We start from the raw sequence: 24,178 nt of genomic DNA on the forward strand, positions 1-24,178 counted from the left end.
CACAAGGAAAGAGAATGGAGTCTTATGACGATAGACTGGCATGTCCTTTGCAAGAATGGCTATGTTGATTCAATTATTGTGGTTCAGTCAGTTTTCCGGTTTTTCAGTTTTTCAGTTGTGTCTGATTCCTTGTGACCCCATTTAGGATTTTCTTCACAGAGATATTGGAGTAGTTTGCCATTTTCTTCTGCAGTTCATTGTATAGATAAGGAAACTGAGGCAAACAGGGTTAAGTGACTTACCCAGGTTAATAAGTGTCCGAACTCAAGTTGTCTCTACTCCAGATCCAGGTATCCCATTGATTGCACCATCTAGCTGACCCTTAATTATTCTTCTCAGTGCTAAAAGCAAAAAAGTTGGGAAGATATATAGAAGGGTCAGAGAGCAGGAGGTCAGGTTAAATATGCTGACCTTTCATAAAGCAGTGACCCTGGGCTCTGGAATAATAATACCATGAGGCTTTTTAAGACCTTTATTTTTTTGTATGATCCTCACCAAAGCCCTGCTAAGTAGATGGAGCAGGTGCTATGGTATCCTTCTCCCCATTTTAGAAGAGAGAGAATGAAATTCCTGAGAAATAGAGATTTATCTAAAGTCACCCAGCCAAGAAAAGGCTGCAGAAAAAAGGCAGTGGAGGAGATCTAGAGTTGGGCAGACAATGAAGGTAGACACATGCTAGGCGAGACATGGGCTTGGTCTTGTTCTCTTTAAAGCTGAAGGTCTTGTCAGCTGGGGATTGCTACCTTTGCAAATGTTCACTCTCCACTCTCCCATGACCCCCAGCTTTGGTAAGACACAATTGTTCTTTCACACTCAGTGAAGATGGACATCAGCTAATCCATTTTTCCATCCTTATTCCTAGAGAGCAGTTGATGGATTTGTAAAGACAATGAAGTCTCTGCAGAGGTGGGAAGAGGCAAAAACAGAGCTCCGAGCCCCCTAAGAAAGGCACCCCAACATAAAAGGACCTTTGCTCCTATAGCCCTTTCTGCAAAGAGTCAAAACCCTTGGTAGACATTATTCATGGACCCTACTCTGATCTCCCTAGCTTAAAGGTCAGGTCATTCCTTCCTTGTCTGCTTACAGCATTTTATAAATCTCATAGAAGTCAGCGTAGCACAATGTAAAGAACAGTGAATCTAGAGTCCAGGATTCAAATCCCACCTCTGATGCATACTGCCTTGTGTTCTCTTGGGCAAATCACTTCACTTTCTTGGGCCTCAATTTATTCATATGTAAAATTAAAGGATTGGACCATATGGCTTCTAAGTTCCCTCCCAGCTAATTCTAAATCTCATAGTTGTATCTTACTACCAATATGACCTCATCTAAGTCAATTACTTCCTTGACCTCCATTTATTCATCTATAAAATAGGAGAGTTAAATTAGGTAATTTCTGAGGTTCCTTCCAGCTCTAAATCTAAATTCTATGATCTAGATAAGTAAGTAAGCATTTATTAAGCATCTACTATATGCCAGGGACTATGTTAATGCCATGGGTATACATGAAGAGACAAAAGACAGTCCCTACCCTTGAGAAGCTTACAATCTTAATGAGGAGAGACCCCCTGCAAATCAATATCTATAAATAGGATAGACAGGATAAACTGGAGAACATCACAGAGAGAAACCACTAGCCCAGAGAGATACAAGAAACAGCTTCTTGCCAATGGTGGAATTTTAATTGGGACTTGAAGGAAGACAAGAAGAAGAGAAGAGGAAAAAGAGCATTCCAGGCAGAAAAGGGCTACCAACAAAGAAGCCTGGAGCCAGGAGATGGAGTATCTTATGTGAGGAACATCAAAAAGGCCAGCATCACTGGATCCCAGAGTATTATACTTGGAGAGTGAGGGAGAATGGGAAATAAGGGGAGGGGGGAAGGTATAAGAAGACTAGGAAGACAAGGAAGAAGACTTTAAAAAAGAAACAGAAGGGGTAGCTAGTTGGCACAATGGATAGAGTTCCAGGCCTGGATTTGAGAGGACATGGGTTCAAATCTGGCCTCAGACACTTTTTAGCTATATGACCCTGGACAAGTGACCTAACCCTGTTTTTTTGCCCTTCTGTCTTAGAGCTGTCAATAAGACAAAAGGTAAGGGTCTTAAAAAAAAAAAAGAAAAGAAAAACCGATTTTTATATTAGATTCTAATATAATAGAGGTGGTACAGTGGTTAGAGTACCTGGGCCTGTATTCAGGAAGACTCATTTTTCAGACAGATTAGATACCAAAATATATTTATTCATTCTGCAATAGTCAGAACTGGTAAACAAGAAACAGTTATCCTTGCCTCCTAATTAAACATCTTGGCTCCTGGATCAGGTAGCCCTAGATCTTGGAAGAATAACTGTTTCTCAATTCCCCAATTTGCTTTTCAAAGAGAATGACAAACACTAGCTGAGGGAAAAGCACTGATGAGAAAATTCTTTTTTAGAATCACTTTTTGTTTGTTTGAATGGAAGAGGGCACAGGATAAGGAGTCAGAGGACCTGGGTTCAAATTCCATCTTTAACGCTTACTGCCTGAGTGACTTTGGACAAGTCATGTAACCTCATTCCTTTGTCTTGGAAATTCTGGCAATTGGTACAAGAAGCTTAGTGAGCATAAGAGCCTATAGTAGGAGAAAAAAAAGTCAGTGGAATCCATTGATTAGGGTTGAGTCCAGAATCTATTTACTAACTATATATCCTTGAGAAAGTTACTTAATGTCTGAGATAACTCAGTTTCCTCATCTGTAAGGTGGAGATATAATACATATTTGTACTACCTACCTCCAAGTGCTGTTATAAAAACAAACACTTTGAGAACTTTAAAGTGTAGGAAAAAAATGTGAGCAATTATTAAAAGATTTTAAAAGGAAATTTGTAGAATCATGTGATTATTTTGCTCACAGCTCTGAAAAGGAATCCAGTTCACCTTTATCAATGAGCGTGAAGGTCTAAACTGCATGAACCATAGTCAGCAAACCAGAATTTGTCCGGCATGTAAACCTATCAATATTTGGGCAAGACTCTGTCCAGTCAGGTTTCTTCCTGGGGGCCGTCAGTGGAAACCACACTTTATTAAGAGAATGTTAGCGGGTCATTTGGCTTCCCCGCTTCTGTGAGGATTCTTAATGGCTCCATTGCGCACATGTCATTTTTCAGCAAAATCTAATATTTATGTCATTACGGGGAAGGAACATTTGCAGCCCTTGTAATGCATCATTCTTTGTTTCGCTCCATGGCCCAGACTGGACAAATCACCACGGGATTTGTCATCATGTCTTCCCTTACACTCCTTAGAGGTATGAGATAAGGCCAGCCCAAAAGAGATGGGGAGGGCAACCCCCAGGAAGCAAAAGAGAGCTCAGCACACAGGAAGAAGACTTCATCAATACCCAGCCTTCTGCTCTGCAATGTCACAGGATCAGGAAACTGGAAGATTTTCCTAAATGTGATTACATATTTGCATATATATGGCATAGGTTTGAAGGAAGACGATAGACAGGCAGGCAGGGAGACAGACAGATGGATGAGTAGAAGCATGGATGGAGAGGGAGGCTAGAAATGATTTTTCATTGATTTGCAGAGCTTCTAGCTGGAGAAACACTCTAAAGAGGAAGGTTATCAAGGTCTCTCCCCACTTAATGTCTTTGATTGTTGCCTGGGGCACAGAAAAGCTAAGTGACTTGCTCAGAGTCAAAAAGACAGGGTGTATTAGAAGCAGGACCTGGACCCAGATTTTCCTCACTCTAAATTAGCTATTTATTCATTAAATAAATATTCATTAAATAAATATTCATATAACATATATGTCTGTCTGTGTATGTGTATTTGTGTGTGTATTTCCATATACACATAAGTGACTGAGTCTATGTATATACCTAGGTTCATAGATGCACATATAAATGTATGTATTTATAGAAAATGTTTTTAAAGTCTTAATTTAGTTTTAAACTTGAGGGGTGGGGGCAAAATATGTGAGTGTATTTCAGTTGTTTTTCAGTTGTGCTGATTTGTCATGATACTGGTAGGATTTGCCATTTCTTTCTCCAGCTCATTTTACAGACAATGACGTTGAACACTTCATGCAACAACGTCCAGACATCCAAGCCTAGAAGTTTGAATTAGCAGAACCTTTATTTATTTGTTTGTTTGTTTGTTCGTTCGTTTATTACTGGCCAGGGCGCCCTCCTAATGAGAGTCACCCTGAACAGAAGTTTCATGCAGCTTTTATAGGAGTTCAGATAGACAGAAACATGTGAACTCAAACCCTTTCATACATACATTTCATTATTGGGTTTGGCAAAAGCAAGCAAGCCTTATCTGACAGAAGAAGATGTGCCATTAGTGTTACTGTAGAACAGAGTACATTGTGGAGTCATCTCCTCACATACCATGTTATATTAAGCTCAAGCCTTTTAAGGCTTCTTGATTCCTTCTCTCTAGGACTAACTACAGATCTTTGTCTGCTTCACAAGGATACCTAGGAAAACAGGGTTAAGTCCCTTGCCCGGGGCACACAGCCAGTAAATGTCTGAGGCTAGATTTGAACTCAAGATGATGAGTCTTCCTGACTCCAAGCCTGGCACTCTATCTACTTACTATGCTGCCTAGCTGCCCTGTGTGAATGTATATGCATGCGTATATATCTTAAAATAATATTGGTTATAGATTAGTTTCAAGTTTCATACAAGCTCGATTTAGGGGAGGAAAGTAAAGCCTATATAAGGGCCAATACAATGTGTGAAATATAATTAAATTTGAACTTACAGCTCCTAACCTGTAGCTTGGCATTCAGCTACTAGGCTCATCATCCCACCTTCTTAGGCTCCTTTAGTGAAAGGGAGAAGCATCAAACAACAGCCTGGTTCCAAGATTTTTGGTTTAGAATAGTCCCCAGAGTTTTAAGGACCTTCCAAATGACACATTTCATCAAGCAGCATTTGCATCAGATGTCTCTCCAGGAAGACTCTATCATATAGTTAACATTTTTCTCCCTGCATTGTTTGTTAAACTGCTGGTATTTTTATCAGCAATTTGCAGGAAAATGAAATAATACTGTGTTTTGGGCCAGACTCAATAGCTTGAGAGAGAGAGAGAGAGAGAGAGACAGGCAGACAGGCAGGCAGACAGGCAGACAGACAGACAGACAGACATAGACGGAGAGACAGAGAGAAAGAGAGGGAGGGAGGGAAGGAAGGGAAGAAGGGAAGAAGAAAACCAGAAGAAAACAGTCTGTAATTTGGCCTCCTGGGCAGTTTGTATGAATACTTAACTGCATTTTTAAATCTGTTTCTTAATTAAGATGCTTTCTTGACCTGTCACATCAAAATGTTCTAAAACAGCAGATCTGAAAGGCTAAAGAAAGCTAAAGCAACTACGTTTGAGAATGCTTCAGGAAGAAGGAAAAACTTTTAATACCTTCATTGGGTCAATTTCTCTTTTTTAAAGTTTTATTAGTGTACTTTATTTTTACATTATAAACATTCACAGATTACCCCCATTTCTAGAGAGATCTCTTATAACAAAGTAAAGCAATTAAGTAAAACTGCTATTACAGTAACCTCATCTAAAAATGTATGCAATATTCCACCCCTACCTCTCTATTTTTTAATTAATGGAAATCTATTTTCTCTCCTTCCCACTCCATTCAAAAAAGGAAAAAAGAAAAAAATAATACTTTGCAATAAATAAACTTATTCTAGCAAAACAAATTCCCTCAGTGGCTATATGCAAAAATATCTATGTCTCATTTTGCACCTTTAATCCTTTAGCTTTCTGTTAGTTTCCTCATCAGGTCTCTTTTTTATTTTTTAAAAATATTTATTAATATTTATTTTTTAGAAAAGTTAACATGATTACATAATTCATATTCTTACTTTCTTCACCACCTGAGCTCCCCTCCCCCCATGACTGATGAGTATTTCCACTGGTTGTAACATGTGTCACTGATCAAGACCTATTTCCAGATTGTTGATAGTTTCATTGGTGTGGTAGTTTCGAGTCTACATCCCCAATCATGCCCGCCTCAACTCATGTATTCAAGCAGTTGTTTTTCTTCTGTTTCCACTCCTGTAGTTCTTCCTCTGAGTGTGGGTAGCGTTCTTTTCCATAAATCCCTCAGAACTGTCCTGTGTCATTGCTTTCTGCTGGTACAGAAGTCCATTACATTAGATTTTACCACAGTGTATTGGTCTCTGTGTACAATGTTCTGGCTCTGCTCCTTTCTCTCTGCATCAATTCTTGGATGTCTTTCCAGTTCACATGGAATTCCTCCAGTTTGTTATTCCTTTGAGCACAATAGTATTCCATCACCAGCATATACCACAATTTCTTCAGCCATTCCCCAATTGAAGGGCATACCCTCATTTTCCAGTTTTTTGCCACCACAAAAAGCGCAACTATAAATATTTTTGTACAAGTCTGTTTATCTATGATCTCTTTGGGGTACAAACCCAACAATGGTATGGCTGGATCAAAGGGCAGGCATTCTTTTATAGCCTTTTAAGCATAGTTCCAAATTGCCAGCCAGAATGGTTGGATCAATTCACAACTCCACTAGCAATGCATTAATGTCCCAATTTTGCCACATCCCCTTCTGCATTCATTATTCTCCCCTTCTTTCATTTTAGCCAAACTGCTAGGTGTGAGGTGGTACCTCAGAGTTGTTTTGATTTGCATTTCCCTAATTATTAGAGATTTAGAACACTTTCTCAGGTGCTTATTGATACTTTTGATTTCTTTATCTGAAAATTGCTTATTCATGTCTCTTGCCCATTTATCATTTGGGGAATGGCTTGATTTTTTTTATACAATAGGTTTAACTCCTTGTATATTTGAGTAATTAGACCCCTGTCAGAGTTTTTTGTTATAAAGATTCTTTCCCAATTTGTCCCTTCTGATTTTGGCTACATTGTTTTTGTTTGTACAAAAGCTTTTTAGTTTGATATAATTAAAATCATTTATTTTACATTTTGTAATTTTCTCTCTTGCTTGGTTTTAAAACCTCCCTTTCCCAGAGATCTGAAAAATAAAACTATTCTATGTTCACTTAACTTATTTATACTTTCCCTCTTTATATTCAAGTCATTCACCCATTCTGAATTTATCTTGGTGTAGGGTGTGAGATGTTGATTTAAACCTAATCTCTCCCATAATGTTTTCCAAATTTCCCAGTAGTTTTTGTCAAATAGTGGATTCATTTCCCAAAAGTTGGGCTCTTTGGGTTTATCATACACTGTCTTGCTAATGTCACTTACCCCAAGTATATTCCACTGATCCTCCCTTCTGTCTCTTAGCCAGTACCATACCATTTTGATGACCACTGCTTTATAGTACAGTTTAATATTTGGTACTGGTAGGCCACCTTCCTTCACATTTTTTTTTTCATTATTTCCCTTGATATTCTTGATCTTTTGTTATTCCAAATGAAATTTGTTACAGTTTTTCCTAATTCAGTAAAAAATTTTTTTGGTAGTTTGATAGGTATGGCACTAAATAGGTAAATTAATTTGAGTAGAATGGTCATTTTTATTATGTTAGCTCGTCCTACCCATGAGCAATCAATATTTTTCCAATTGTTTAGATCTAGTTTTAATTGTTTGGAAAGTGTTTTGTAGTTGTTTTTGTATAATTCCTGTGTATGTTTTGGTAGATAGATTCCTAAGTATTTTATATTGTCTAGGGTGATTTTAAATGGTGTTTCTCTTTCTACCTCTTGCTGCTGTGATGTGTTGGAAATATATAGAAATGCTGATGATTTATGTGCATTTATTTTGTATCCTGCAACTTTGCTAAAGTTGTTGATTATTTCTACAAGCTTCTTAGTTGATTCTCTAGGATTTTTTAAGTAGACCATCATATCATCTGCAAAGAGTGATAGCTTAGTCTCCTCATTGCCTATTTTGATACCTTCAATTTCTTTTTCTTCTCTAATTGCTACTGCTAGTGTTTCTAGCACAATGTTAAATAATAGAGGAGACAATGGGCATCCTTGTTTCACTCCTGATCTTATTGGGAAGGCTTCTAATTTATCCCCATTGCATATGATGCTTGTTGATGGTTTTAGGTATATACTGTTTATTATTTTTAGGAAAGGTCCTTCTATTCTTATACTTTCCAAGGTTTTCAATAGGAATGGGTGGTTTTTGTTTGTTAGCTTGTTGATATGGTCAATTATGTGGATGGTTTTCCTAATGTTGAACCATCGTTGCATTCCTAGTATAAATCCCACCTGATCATGGTGGATGATGCTCTTGATCACTTGCTATTTAAAATTCTTGTATCTATGTTCATTAGGGAGATTGGTCTGTAGTTTTCTTTCTCTGTTTTTGATCTACCTGGCTTTGGAATCAGTACCATATTTGTGTCATAAAAGGAATTTGGTAGGACTCCTTCTTTGCTTATTATATCAAATAATTTGTATAGTATTGGGATTAGTTGCTCTTTGAATGTCTGATAGAATTCACTTGTGAATCCATATGGTCCTGGTGATTTTTTCTTACAGAGTTCTTTGATGGCTTGTTTAATTTCTTTTTCTGATATGGGATTATTTAAGTATTCTATTTCTTCTGCTGTTAATCTAGGCAATTTGTATTTTTGTAAATATTCATCCATATCTCCTAGATTGCTATATTTATTGCCATATAAATGGTCAAAATAGTTTTTAATGATTGCCTTAATTTCCTCTTCATTAGAATTGAGGTCTCCCTTTTCATCTTTGATACTGTCAATTTGGTTTTCTTCTTTCCTTTTTTTATTAGATTGACCAGTATTTTGTCTATTTTATCAGTTTTTTTTCAAAATACCAGCTTGTAGTCTTATTTATTAATTCAATAGTTCCTTTAATTTTGATTTTATTAATTTCTCCTTTGATTTTTAGTATTTCTAGTTTAGTTTTCATCTGGGGATTTTTAATTTGTTCACTTTCTAATTTTTAAGTTGCATGCCCAATTCATTAATCTCTGCCCTCCCTAATTTGTTAATATATGAACTCAAGGATATAAATTTCCCCCTGAGTACTGCCTTGGCTGCATCCCACAGAGTTTGGTAGGATGGATGTCTCATCATTGTCAATCTCTTCAATGAAATTGTTGATTGTTTCTATGATTTCTTCTTTGACTAGCTGGTTTTGGAGAATCATATTATTTAATTTCCAATTAGTTTTTGATTTGCCTGTCCAGGTGCCCTTACTAATCATTATTTTTATTGCATTATGGTCTGAGAAGGTTACATTTATTATTTCTGCTCTTTTGCATTTGTTAGCAATGTTTCTATGCCCTATTACATGGTCAATCTTTGTGAATGTACCATGTGCCACTGAAAAGAAGGTATATTCCTTTTTGTTCCTATTTATTTTTCTCCACATATCTATTAAACCTAATGTTTCTAGGACTTCATTCATCTCTCTTACCTCTTTCTTATTTATTTTTTATTTTGATTTATCTAGATCTGAAAGAGGGATATTTAGATCTCCCACTAGTATGGTTTTACTATCTATTTCCTTCTTGAGATCTGCCAGTTTCTCCTTTACAAATCTGGTTGCTATGCCATTTGGTGCATACATATTGAGCAATGTTATTTCCTCATTGTCTATACTGCCTTTAATCAGGATGTAATGACCTTCCCTGTCTTTTTTAATCATATCTTTTTTTACTTTGGCTTTGTCAGAAATCATAATGGCCACTTCTGCCTTCTTTTTCTCATTTGAGGCCCAAAGGATTTTGCTCAAGCCCTTAACCTTAAACTTGTGTATGTCTACCCGCCTCATATGTGTTTCTTGTAGACAACATATGGTAGGATTTTGGTTTCTAATCCACTCTGCTATTTGCTTCCTTTTTATGAGTGAATTCATCCCATTCACATTCAGAGTTATAATTATCAGTTATGTATTCCCCAACATTTTGGTATCCTCTCCTAATTCTACCTCTTCTTACACTATTTCCTTTTAAACCAGTGGTTTGCTTTATGCCAGTAACCCTTGTCCCCTCCTTTGATTTACTTCCATTTCTACCCCCTCCCTCATTATTCCGCTCTTTTTATTTTTAAGGCCTAATTAATTCCCTCCCCCTTCTTCTCCCCTCCCTTTTTTGACCTCCCCACTCCCTTGCTCCCCTTGGTTTATCCCTTCTGACTTTCTCAGTAGGGTTAGATAGAGTTTTATATCCCAATGGATGAAGCTACTCTTCCCTCTCAGGGTTAATTGCACTGAGAGTAAGGTTTAAATATTACCTCTTAATGCTCTCCTCCTCTCCTTCTTATAATAGTGTTCATACCTTCCCCTTCCCATGCGCTCTTTGTGTGTAATAGAATATCCTATTTTTCTTATTCATTCAAGTTTCTCTTGGTGTCCTCTACTATTCACCTCCCTCTTTCCCACCCCCATATCATCTTAGACCATTTAATATTCCAACTTCTCCCTATGAATAATTTTTCTAATTACTATAATAGTGAATACTATAATAGTGAATAGAGTTCCTTACAGAGAATTATACATAACATTTCTCCACATAGGAATACCAATAATTAGATCATATTGAAGCCCTTAAAGAGGCAAATTTAAAAAATATGAGTTTTTTTCTTTCCCCTCTGTTTCTCATTTACCTTTTCATGTTTCTCTTGATTTTTTTTGATTGGATATTGAAATTTCCATTTAGTCCTGGTCTTTTCTGTGCAAATACTTGGAAATCCTCTATCTTGTTGAATGCCCAAACTTTCCCCTGGAAGTATATAGTTAGTTTTGATGGGTAGGTGATCCTTGGTTGTAGACCCAGTTCTCTTGCCTTTCTAAATATCATATTCCAAGCCTTGCCGTCTTTTAGTATGGAGGCTGCCAGATCCTATGTGATCCTGATTGTTGCTCCTTGATATCTGAATTGTCTCTTTCTGGCTTCTTTTAAATTTTTTTCTTTTACTTGGAAGCTCTTGAATTTGGCCATTATATTCCTTGGTGTTGTCTTTTCTGGGTCTAGTGTAGAGGGTGATCTATGGATCCTTACAATGTCTATATTGCCCTCTTGTTGTAGAACTTCAGGGCAATTTTGCTGAATAATTTCTTTTAGTATGGAGTCCAAATTTCTATTAATTTCTGCTTTTTCAGGAAGACCAATGATTCTCAAATTGTCTCTTCTAGACCTTTTTTCTTGGTCTGTCACTTTCTCATTGAGATATTTCATGTTTCCTTCTATTTTATCAGTCTTTTGACTTTGTTTTATCTGTTCTTGCTGTCTTGAGAGATCATTAGCTTCTAATTGCTCAATTCTAGCCTTTAGGGACTGGTGTTCCTTTTCAATCTGGTCATTTCTGGTGTTCAATTTGCTTATCAGTTCATTTGATTTCTGAGCCTCACTTTCCAATTGCAAAATTCTGCCTTTTAAACTGTTATTTTCTTGCCATATGTCTTCCATCTTTCTCATCATCTCAGATTTGAACTCTTCAATAGCTTGTGGCCAGTTTTCATTATTTTGGGAAGATTTGGATATGATTACTTGTTTGTTCTCCTCTGCTTTTTGCTCTGTCTTCTGGATTTTATCTGTGTAAAAGTTTTTGAGTGTTACAGATTTCTTCTTGATGATCTTTCTCTTTTGGGGTTCTTGTCTCTGGCTTGTCATTGTTAGTCCTGCACCCTCTCAGGTTTATCTTCACACTCAGGGTCTGTCTACACTCTTTAGACTCCTGAGGTCTCAGGTCCAGTTGTTCTCAGGGTCACGCCTCCTGGTGGTTCCCTTGCTTGTTCCTCTGCCTGAGGCTCCTTTAATAGTCTCAGGGAGCTGATTCCACAGTTGTGCACCCCTCGCACTGGGTCCCCACTCAAGGTCCAAGACTGTGCTCAAGATCTGAGTCCTAGCCTGCACTCAAGATCCGTGTCTGGGATTGTGTCCACATCCACACTCGTGCCTACACCAGAGTCTGTGTTCAAAGTCCAGGCGTTCTTTAGCCTCTTGGGGTCTTAAGTCTTGCTGCTCTCAGGAGCAGGCCCTGGTGGCCCTAGGTAGCTACCAAGGACTTAATGCATGCCCCAAACTTGCTCTAACTCTTGTTCGCTGGCTTTGGCACTATAGGTAGGGTGGGGTGGGGCGGGGGAGGGGGTTGTTCAGCTCATGTTTTAGTGAGAGCTGTTTCACCCCTTTATAGCATGGAAATGCCCCAATTCCACATACCTCCAATGCTGCACCCTGTTGTGGGGTCCCTTCGCTCCTCTGAATTTTTTTTATGTCTTCTTGAGGAGTCCTATATGTTTCAGTTAGGAGAGGTTAAGCAGCTGCTTTTTACTCTGCTGCCATCTTAACCAGGAACCTCATCAGGTCTCTTTAATCATGGATGGTCATTGAATTGATCATAGTTCTTATAGCTTTTAAAGTTAGTTGTTTTTACAGCGGTGTTGTCATTGTATAAAGTGTTCTCATTTCAAGACAGATGCAGAATATATTAGTGTTGGACTTGGACTCAGGAAGATCTAAGTTGGAATCCTTCTTCCAATATATAATAATCATGTGATCCTAGGAAAATTTTCAGAATTGTTAATTTGCATAATATAAATTGTTTTTCTGGTTCTGATTACTTCATTCTGCTTCAGTTCATTATTCTTTCCACAAACATATTTTTGAAATCATCTATTATCTCATTTGTTACAGCACAATAATAATACTGCACAGTTCCATTACATTCATATTCCAAAGTTTAGTCAGTCATTCTTCAAATAAAGGGCATTCCCTCAATTTCCAGTTTTTTGTCTTCACAAAAAACTACAATAAATATTTTTTTAATATATAGGACCTTTTCCTTTTTCTTAGATCTCTTTTGTATATAAGCCTCGCAGTGATATATAGTTGGGTCAAAGGGCAAGTATTATTTAGTAAGTTTGTATGATATCAAATTGTTTTCCAGAATAGTGGGCATTCAAAGGTCCACCAACCAGTATGTCTGTTTTCCCACAGCCCCTCCAACATTTGTCCCCATTAGGCTGATGGTCTGAAAGGTGGAATACGCAAATTGCCTTAATTTGTATTTATTTAGTAATTAGAAGAATTATTCTATTTAGAAATTAGAAGAATTTTTTCATATCATAATTAATAGCCTATATTTCTTCCTTTGAAAACTATCTATCTCCTTAAATCATTAATCTTATTAGCCATTAATAATGGATTTTATTCTTATAAATTTGAATCAGTTAGCTGTGTAACCCTGAGCAAGTCACTTAACCCCAGCTGCCTAGCCCTTACCCACTCCTGCCTTGAAAGGGTTTTAAATAGTATTAAAATAGAATAAATTTGAATCAGTTCTTTATATATCTTTAAAATGACACCTTTATAACAAACTTGCCACAAAGTAACTTTTTCCTAGTTATTTCTCTTTTAATTTTCATTCATTTAAATTTGTTTTTGCAAAAAAAATTAATTTTCCATTGCCAAAATTATCTATCTTATCTTCTATGATTCTGACCTTTCTTTGATCATGAATTTTTCTATCAATAGATTGGGCAGACACTTTTTCCCTGTTTCCCTAATTTTTAATGTGATTTTCAGTATTTATGTTTCATACCTATTTAAAGCTTATCTTGAATAAGATGTGAGGTGCTGGTATAAATCTAAATTCTTCTATACTCATCCAGTTTTTTTCAATATTTTTTGTCAAATATTGAGTCCATCACAGTAGCTAGGGGTTTGTGTCTATCAAATACTAAGGTACTAGATATATATGTTTTTGTGTCTTGTTTACCTAGATTGTTCCATTGATTGATCTCTCTTTTTTATAGATTTTAGATTGCTTTAATATTAATTGCTTTATAGTATAGTTTCAAATCTGTCCCTTCTAAGCTACCTTCATTCTCATTTCTTTTCCTTGTTTCTCTTGAGATTCTTGAACTTTTTTCATCCTTATGAATTATGCTAAGAAAGAATTCTAGTTTATGTTTGTTACATATAATGGTAGTTCTTGGCTTTGGATATATACTATTGATTATTTTAAGGGATAATTCATTGACTCCTATGTTTTCTAATATTTTTGACAGAAATGTATTGTAGTCTGTCAAAAACCTTTCCTATATCTGCTAATATTATTAATAAGATTTTTGTAGTTCTTGTTATTAGTATAGTGAATTATATTTATAGTTTTTCCTAGTATTAAAACAACTCTACATTCTTAGTATAAATCCAACCTGAATCATAATGTATGACCTTTTATGATATTGTTTTATTCTCTTTACTAACATTTCATTTAAAATATTTTATATCTATGTTCATTAAGGATATGGATTTTTAAACTGTTTTTACTTTCCCTGGTTTATATATGAAGACTATATCGATCACAGAAGGCATTTGATAGCATCCTTCCTTTTACTATTTTTTACAAACAATTTATTAATAATAGAATTACTTTCTGAATATTTGATAAAATTCACTTCTCATTCCATCTGGTCTTGAAATTTCCTCTTTAAAAGTTCTTTTGAATATTATTGCTTCCTCTGAAATTGGGTTGCTTAAATTCTCTATTTCTTATTCTGTTCATTTGGGTATTTTGAATTTTTGTAAACATGTATTTATTTAAGTGGTCTATTTAACTGGTATATAATTGTAAAAATAGTTTCTATTCATATCCTTTATTTTTTTCTTTTCCTGAGATTTCCCCTTTTACATTTTTAGCACTGGTAATTTGGTTTCTCCCATCCTTCTATTAAGTCAAATTAACTAATGGCTATCCATGTTACCTTTTTTCAAAAAGAGAGCTACTGGTTTTATTAATTGATTTTTTTTTAATTTTGTAAATTTCCTTCTCTAAATTTTAGAATTTTTATTTTGATGTTTCTGAGATTTTAGTTATATTTCCAAATCATTGATATATTCTTTCTATTATTTTTTTTTGGAACCCTTACCTTCCGTTTTGGAGTCAATACTGTGTATTGGCTCCAAAGCAGAAGAGCGGTGAGGGCTAGGCAATGGAGGTTAAGTGACTTGCCCAGGGTCACACAGCTGGGAAGTGGCTCAGGCCAGATTTGAACCTGGGACCTCCCGTCTCTGGGCCTGACTCTCAATCCACTGAGCTACCCAGCTGCCCCCTCATTCTATTTTTAATAATAAAAATATTTAGAGATATAAATTTTTTCCTAACGACTACTTTGACTATATTCCCCAAATTCTGGTATTTCATCTCATTGTTGTCATGTCTTTTTAATAGTGTTATGATTAATTTTTATTATTTATTCTTTGACCAATAATTCCTTAGTTTGTGTTATAGAGTTGATCATAATACTTTTTTATTTAGTATTTTTATTTAATATAATTTTATTATGTTCAATCAAAGTTGAATATTTCTGATTTTCTGCATTTCCTTAAAAGATTTTTATGTCCTAAAACATTATCAATTTTCATGAAAGTGACATGCACAGTTGAGTATATTTCTGTTTCCAATGAACATTTGCCAGAGGTCTGTCATATTTAATTTTTTAAATTATACCCATGTTTTAAATATCTTTCTGTTATTTTTTAAATTAGATTTATCTAGAATGAATAGGAGTAAATTGAGGACCGCCACTATTACAGTTTATCATATATTAATTCTTACACTTCACTTAGTTTCCCCTTTAAAATTTTTAGAAACGATGGCTTTGAGTTTACATGTGCTAAGTAATTAAATAAATTTGTGGTCTATTTTACCTTCAATGAAATGTCAATTTCCTTGGTATCTTTTAATTGTCTATTTTTCCTATTGCCTTGCTAAAGTCATAGTTGGTGATCATGATTTTTTGGTTCAGATAAGTCATAATATATTTTACTCCAACTCCTTATTTTAACTCTATGTGAATATTTATTTATATTTCAAATGTTTTTTCTTATAAACAGCATATTGTTGAATTTTGCTTTCTAATCTAATTTTGCTTTTCTAAAAGAAAAGCTACTGATGATTCAGGCTCTGGCATTCAAAGAGCATTACCCACGGTGGTTATTATTCAATCATATCTGACTCTTTGTGACTCCATTTTGAGGTTTTCTTGGCAAAGATACAGGCATGGTTTGACATTTCCTTCTCTAGTTCATTTTATAGATGAGGAAACTTAAGCAAACAGGGTTAAGTGGACTGTCCAGGGTCACACAGCTGTTCTTTGAGTTTGGATTTTAACTCAGGTTTTCCTGATTCCAGGTCCAGTGCTCTATTCCAAATAGCTGTCTGAAGGAGCACTCCCTAAAATGGCACCTTAAAAGAAGACTATTTTCTTTTATTGGTGGTGGCATAGAACATAGAGGAAAATAGAACTAAGGAACTTAGAATTTACTTATATCTCAGGCTGCACCTGGTCCTAGTAAGTCTTGCCCCAAGTTGATTTTTATGGCAACCAGAAGCATTGTGCCAGACGAAAAGAATCTCAACACCAAAACTCCATTTAGCTCCTTTGTAGGATCTAAAGGATTGCAGCAGACTAATGACTAAGGTACAATAGCAATTGAAAGGAAGTCAGTCAGGATACTGAAGATCAGAAGTTCTGAATACAGCCAGAGAAAAAGCACTTTAAGAGGGCAGATTCTAAAATGTCTAAACTGTCTGAATGCATCTGGGTGAGTGTAGCATCAGAAAAGAGCCAAAGATGGACCATTGGATAGACTATAACTAAGGAGCTGGCAAACCCCTGTGAGAGATGAGATCACATAGTAACTCAAGATTAGCAGAGTAGCGAAAAGTAGCTAAAGAAGCATAGCTGTCCTAAAGAAAGAAGAAAACAAAGCAGCAGAGGATCCCAGATCAACAGAGAAGGCAGTTTGCTCCTAAACACAACCAGAAGGGAAAAAATCAGCATCATTGTAACACTGAAAGAATGACTTGACCTGTCATGAATGTTCTCTATGTATATCTCCACCCATACATGTTCTCCGGTTGCATATTTCCTGTATAACAGAGCTTTGGTGCATGGATGGATGCATGCCCATGTCATCTAAGGAAGTACACATATAGAAGACTCCAGAGACTTGCTTCTGGAAAAAGACATTTGTAATGTCTTCTCTTTCCGTTGCCTTCATTTGCATAGCCTCTTTCCATTGAAAACATAGTCAGAGAAAGAAAACTAACCACATTCAGAGGAAGAACTGTGGGAGGAGAAATACAGAAAAAAAAAAAACAACTGCTTGAACACTTGGGCTGATGGGGATATTATTGAGGATGTAGACACTAAATGATAACTCTAGTACAACTAGCAATAACATGGAATTAGGTCTTGTCAATGATACATGTAAAACCCAGTGGAATTGTGCGTTGGCTAAGGGGGCTTAGGGGGAAAGGGAAAGAACATGAAACATGTAAATAGGAGAAAATATCCAAAATAAAAACTTAAAAAAAGAAAAAAGAAAGCTAAAAAAAAATAAAGCAGGAAGAAAAATATCACTTATTATAATAAAAAGTTTATAAATTTAAAGTTAAAAAAAAGAAAACATAGTCAGACTGTCTGTATCTTTAAAAATATCAGTCAGTCTCTCTGTCTTTGTCTGTCTCTGTCTCTGCCTGTCTCTCTGTGTCTCTGTGTCTCTGTGTCTCTATCTATCTCTGTCTCTGTCTGTTTGTCTCTGTCTCTCTGTCTCTCCCCTTCCTAACCACCCCCCACCACCCCTCGAGTAGAATCCAGGTTTGAAGGATTCACAGAGCAGAGGCATTGTGAAGTAAGCTGAGCAAAGAACCCTCTTCTCTCCCTTTTAGGCCCTGTAGCCCAAGAAATGGATTTGGCATTTTGATCTGTTTCATTTGTCCTTTTCAGTTCCAGGGACAGGGACAGGGACAGGACTCCCGCCCCAAGAGTTCAAGCCTTGGGGAACCTTACATCCCAGGCTTCCAGGAGAGATGTTACCACCAGCCAATTGAGGAAGCCATGGGAAGCCAAAGTTTGGGATACATGCCCAAGGTGGGGCTTTAGATTAAGACTTTATATTATTAATGCTATGTAGGAACTGAGTTAAACTGTCACTCTAACCGCCCCCACACCCCCATCTATTAAAGTGCTATAGGGAGGATTATGGCCCCTCCCCAGGGGAAATATCTATATGTTTATTTTTGTTATATTTGTGAAGTAAATATTTCTTTGTAAAATCTAATTTGACTGTTAACTGCTTAAATGAAGTGGCATGACTGGATCCCTAAAACTGAAGGAAAAGAATCCATTGACAGAGACAGGAAACCCCACTCCAATTCCATAAAGGGGAAGGTGTAAAGGAACAGACCTCTAGGGAAGCAGGGAGCTGCATTACACCTATCTTCTCTTTAACTAGTGGTGAGATAACATATAAAAGAGTATAACCCCTGGGTACTTAGCAGTCTTTTGTTATGCTTATCTTATGATACAGTTTAATTATGAATTAACTTTGAATCAAAGTGTCCTCTGGTTACCCCAAAGAAAGTAAACACATTTGTAGGGGCTCAATGCAGATTCTTAAAGCACCTCAAAGCACCTGGATAGTTTCAGGGGCCCACATATTATTCAAATGAGTTATTAAGCTACCATTATAATTCATATACCAGTAGCTATTAATGGGTATTAAGTGAAATAAATCATAGAAGCAAGCATCTTCCATTCTCCATCATTTCAGAGACAGAGACCAAGCCCAATAAATGTCAGAAATTGCCCAAAGTACTCTTCTGGGGATATATCACAACCAAAAGTAGAAGTAGAATGGGGAGGGGGAAGGGAGGGAGAAGGAGGAAGAGACAGAAACAGAGACAGAGACAGAAACAGAGAAAGAGACAGAGAGAGGGAGAGGGAGAGGGAAATTAAAAGCTTATTCTATCTGGTGTGGAATGTGGTACCCTCAGATTTCATAGCCTTCATAACCTAAAGGACAGAGACCTGAGGAGAATGTATAGTAGCTCCTTTTATAAGATATCACTAGTTTGGCCACACCTAGAGCCTTCTCCAACTGGAATCTCACAGTGTTAGAACCAGAAGCTATCTCAAAAGATACAATGTTAGATCTGGGAAGGAACTTTTCATGTATGCTGTTAGAACTGAGACCATAGAGATCATTCTAGTCCAAACTCCTCACTTTACAGGTGAAGAAGATGAAACCCAGCAAGAGAAGGATTGTGCTCCTGATTATACCACAATTCAGTGGCAGAACCAGGATTCAAACTCAGGTCTTCTACCTCTAGATCCATCCATCTTTTCCCTTGTATCACGTAGTCCAGTATCAATGACTCCAGACCATTCTATTCTCTCCCATCTCCAAATAATTAGGACATCCTCTAGCATCTATACTGTATTGCTCTCTATTTGTTTCACAGGTGTCAATTTTGTCTCCCCAATTAAACAATAAGTACTTTGGAGCCAGAGAAGTTAATATAGGGGTAGCTGATAAATAAATACTGATTTTATTGATTAATCCAAGACAAACCAACATATAGGAAGGCACAAGCTCCTTCTCCCTCCAAAACTGAGGGAATGCCTAGTGTTTCAATCAGAAGGAACTGTGAGTTTACAGCAACACAACACATTAGATCATATTTCAGTCTCTTCATTTTATGTGACAACATAGAAGCTGATTAAAAACAGCCGTACAAGTCACGAAAGGGTAACTGGGCCCTTCATTTTCCCTCAGCTCAGAGGCGGCAGCAACTGTACTCCATGAGATAACTATTCAGGCAGAAAATTACTAATAGACACCATCTAGCTGATGAATGTCTTCTTCTTAATAATTGATATCACTCCATCTATTTTCAAAGGTTAGTCTTACATTAAAATTACAATGCTGAATAGGTCAGCCTGTAATTTAACGATAAATTATTTCACCCCTTCATGTTAGTGTTGTGTTTGGATAATGATGAGGTTCCTATTTCTACACACCTCCTGCCCCACCCCCAGTGAAACTAGGGAAGAAATTGCTCATTTGGTCTAATCTCTCTTACCCTGGATTTGGGGACCTGATTCATCCTAATTCATCAACAGTTACTAGACTATACTTCACTGAGTATGCATGTATTCTCATTCTCTTTGTCTCTCTGTTTCTGTTTCTGCTCCTCCTTTCCTCCCCTCCCATCTCCTCCCCTCCCCTCTCCCTTCTTTCATCCCCTCCCCATCTCTTCTTTCTTTCTTCCTTCCTTCCTTCCCTTTTTCTTTCTTTCTCTCTGTTTCTTTCTTCCTTCCTTCCTTCCTTCCTTCCTTCCTCCCTTCCTTCTTTCTTTCTTTCTGTCTTCCTTCCTTCTTTTCTTTCTTCATTCCTTCCTTTCCTTCTTTCTTTCTTTCTTTCTTCCTTCATTTCCTTTTTCCTCCTTTCTTTCTTTCTTTCTTTCTTTTTTCTTTTTTCTTTTTTTCTCTCTCTGTTTCTGCCTCTGTCTCTCTGTCTCTCTGTCTCTCTCTCTCTGTCTTTCTCTCTGTTTCTGTCTGTCTCTCTCTCTCTTGTGTTTTTTCTGCCCTTTCTCACTTTTAGTAGAATAATGAATCACACCCAAGACTTACCTTTCTACCTTCCCCACTTTATGACCCAATCATACAAGCAGTCAAATAAACATTTAAGTGCTTACCCTGTGCTAAGCACCAGAGATTCAAACAAAAGCAAAAATCCAGTCCCTGCCCTCAAGGAGCTCACAATCTATTAGGGGAGAAAATGTACAATCAGTCTACAAGAATGTATTAACTAAGTACTATGGTGCTAGAAGTACAGAGACACACACACACACAAAAAAATAAAACAATACCTTCTTGGAAGGAGCTTATATGCTAATAGGACAGTAACAAGTATATCTTTCAGAATATACAGAATAAGTGTAAAAGGAATAAATATGAATAGAGACAAGGTAGTTAGTTATAGGAAAGTTAGAGAGAGGGGTAGAGGACTACACTGAGAATATTCTCAGGATGTGTGGCCAGACAAAGAGGTACTCATGTTATCTAGTAAGAGCTCAAGTAGGCAGGGTGGGTGTTGCATGATAGCTATGAAAAGAAACAGCAGAAGTCCTCCAGGAGTTTAAGAAAATTCTCAATGGAGGAGTTCCAGAACAGCCCAGACAAGAATCACACTGGTGGGAGAGCAGAGGTGAGTTCTGGTTTGTACCAACAGATGGAATGCACAGACCTGGATGCTCAGGAATACAGATGATTATGATTCTGGGTACATTTTTTCTTTCAAAGCTTTCTCAATTTAGAAGTATGATATTCCAAGGAGGTCTGTATTCAGACCAATGTCCCTCAGTACTGATATCATTACAGCACTGAGCTGGACCAAGTGCCTTTATTTTCTTGATTTTCCCAAACACTTTGTAAGCTATACACTATTGTTGCCCCTACAAACACATCACCACTTTCTGATGTCAAGTATGTTCAAGTTTACAAGATGGATCAAGTGAGCTGAAGTCCTCAAACACTTGCTACAATGTGAACCTAAGCCTCAGTTTCCCCATCTGTAACATGAGAATGATACCTATGTCACTTCCCTCACAGAGCCATTATGAAGCTCAGGTTAGATAAAAGCACTTTGCAGAATAGAAAGTATTATGGAAATGTCAATTACTTACAAAGTGCTTTATCATACATCATTTCCCTCAAGACTTTATGAAGAATTAAGACATTATTCCCACTTCACAGAGAGTAAACAATCTCAGAGTACTAATGCTGTTGGTCCAAGATTACAAAGCAGAGTCTAAACTAAGCTCTAGGTTTTCTGATGCCTAATCTAGTTCTCTTCTTTTGAGATGATATGATATATATTTATTAAGTGCCAACTATGTGTCAAGCATTTTACCAAATGCTAGAGATACAGAAAAGAAAAAGAAAAATAGTGTCTGCACTTAAGGAGCTTACAGTCTAATTGGAGAAAACAATACACAAAAGGAAACTGAAAAGCAGAGGACAGAAAGTACAAAAGAATATGAGATGAAGATGATGAAGTAGAAACCAAGCAGAGCAGCTGGTGGCAAATGAAGAGATGGTTGACATTTTGAGTCCTCTATTAAAGTAGGCTATAAGTGGAGTTTTTTGCTCCACTCTCCAACCCTCCAATCTGAGATGCAGAAGCAACCAAAAGTACTGATGATAAATGATGAAGTGGTTTGTCAACCAAACATTCATCCCTTTAATCAGAAGCAGAACAGGCATTAGCGATATTTGGGGGACTGTGACAAAGATCTGGTTTTATTGTAAGCAGAATAATCTCAGAGATCTTTTTTGAAGCTTCATTTTGAAGCTTCAGACCTCGAACTGCAAAATATACATACTTTTATGGTTTCATGACTGTCCCCAAGTCTCTTCCTTTTCAATAAATTTCCCAAATCCCCAATATCCATGAAGCCACTTTAGGTCCTTCTTCTCTTCTGAGACTACTTTAGGCATTTCTGCCCTCCATGATCTTTGTATGATCTTCTGGTCTCTATAGTCCCTTACATGAATTAGTTTGCTATAAAGCACATTGTAAAATAGATTCACACAATTTGGGTAAATATAGTAACTCACTTATGCTTAATATGTTTAATAAAGCACACTTAAGATTATAACTCAGGTACAGTCCTGGGACTACATTCTTTATCTGGTTACATACACAGACTTCTGCATATGACATTTTTTGATAGATTCATTTCTTTATTAATTTGAAGGTATTTTATTTTCCCAAATATATGTAATAATAATTTTCAACATACATTTTCCATAATTATAAGATCCAAACCATCTCCTTCTCTTTCCTCCTACGACTCAAAGTTAGAATAAGAGAGATTTAATAGGCAATAGTTCAATAAATAGATAAATGAATGAACGACTTTTTTGTTAAGCCAAGAAGTTTCCTGGTGCTTCAGACTACTGGTCCATTCAGTTCAATATTCTCCAACAAAAGATTTGGGGGAAAATGTATGGATTGGAAAATGCTGTTGACTTCTATAACAGCAATTCAGTCCAAACATTTGTTAAACATTCGTATCTAAGACACTGAGTTAGGCACTGAGGACACAAAGATGAAATGTGATACCTTCCCTGCTCTCAAGTAGTTTGTAGTCTATCAAGGGAATGAAACAACAAATTAATTCAAGTTCAACTATAAGTACATAAGAGAAGCCAAACATAAAGGACTAGAAATTCAAGGAAGGGGATGTGATCAATAGTTGGAGGGATCAAGAAATCCCTCATGGAAAAAAAATGATACAGGAACTGGGCTTTTAGGACAAGGCACTATTTCATTAAGCAGAGATAGTGTCAGGATAACTATTCCTTGGGCTAGGTAAGTTCATACAAAAAAATAGAAACAGGAAAGGACAAAATTGGCAGGAAGCAAGTAGTTCAGTCCTAATGGAGTACTAAGTTCATGAAGGGTAGTAGTAGGAAATGTCATCATCTCAAAAGAATGTGTCTCTAACAGTTTTCAATCCAATTCCAAAATGATCTACTAAATGTAATAAATAAATACAATCAAAATGTTGTTCTAGGCATTAAAGGAAGCCAAAAAGGTGAATCAGGTAGTAAGTTAGGATGAAGATATCTGGATGAAAAGTCACAGAAGACCCCTGATCTCCCCTATGTCCTCCAGTAAAATCTAAAAATAATACCAAGCAGCTCATAATCAAGACATACAAAGAGAAACACAATAAGCTCCTTTGCTCCTAGACAAAAAAATTAGACAGAGGACTAAATGACCAGTCCATTAGAGAAGTTGGCATGAGTGAAGGTAAATAAGCATGTAGCCTTTCAACTATAAGACCAGAGTTGTTTTAGGGACACCTGAAGCCTGAAGCACCTTAGGAAGGAGTTGTAGGGGGAGCAAGAGAAGAAGTCCAGATTAAATGGACTGAAAAGTTATAGGAGCCTCAGAAATCTGCAGTGTTCTGACTACTCAGATCACAGACTTGGAGGCAAGGTGCAAATACTGCCTTGAACGTAACACCCCCGAATTCTAGAAATGAATTGCACTCAGACTCAAGATGGTACTACACAGGGCCATACTAGGGAACAGGAAATCTGGAAGACTTGACTGGGAAAGCTTCAGTGTTATAGGAAATCTCTCTTTCTACATACTCCAGAATGGGAGCCAGTAGCTCTGACTGTAATGTTCCAAGAGGGAAGAGGGGCTGTAAAACTATAGAACTCTAACCAAGTTGCTCCAGGAGTCCCTTAAGACTATAACTTTCTGAACCTAAGAAATTCAGGGGTTGAATATTTCAGCACTTTGAGTTCAGACACTCCAAGAAAGGTACAAGTCAGGAACCCAAGATATCAAGATCAAGACCAGATAGGATCATACCATCACAACAA

The 24,178-nt window shown here is 36.7% G+C and overlaps 1 pseudogene; it reads left to right on the forward strand.

Annotated features, from left to right (window-relative positions):
• Window positions 1-3,220: 3,220 nt before the first annotated feature.
• The window catches only part of LOC123233811, a 28,315-nt pseudogene continuing 7,357 nt past the window's right edge, over window positions 3,221-24,178 (forward strand).

This window comes from Gracilinanus agilis, chromosome 2 (assembly GCF_016433145.1).
Source record: "Gracilinanus agilis isolate LMUSP501 chromosome 2, AgileGrace, whole genome shotgun sequence".
NCBI classification, from domain to species: Eukaryota; Metazoa; Chordata; class Mammalia; order Didelphimorphia; family Didelphidae; genus Gracilinanus; species Gracilinanus agilis.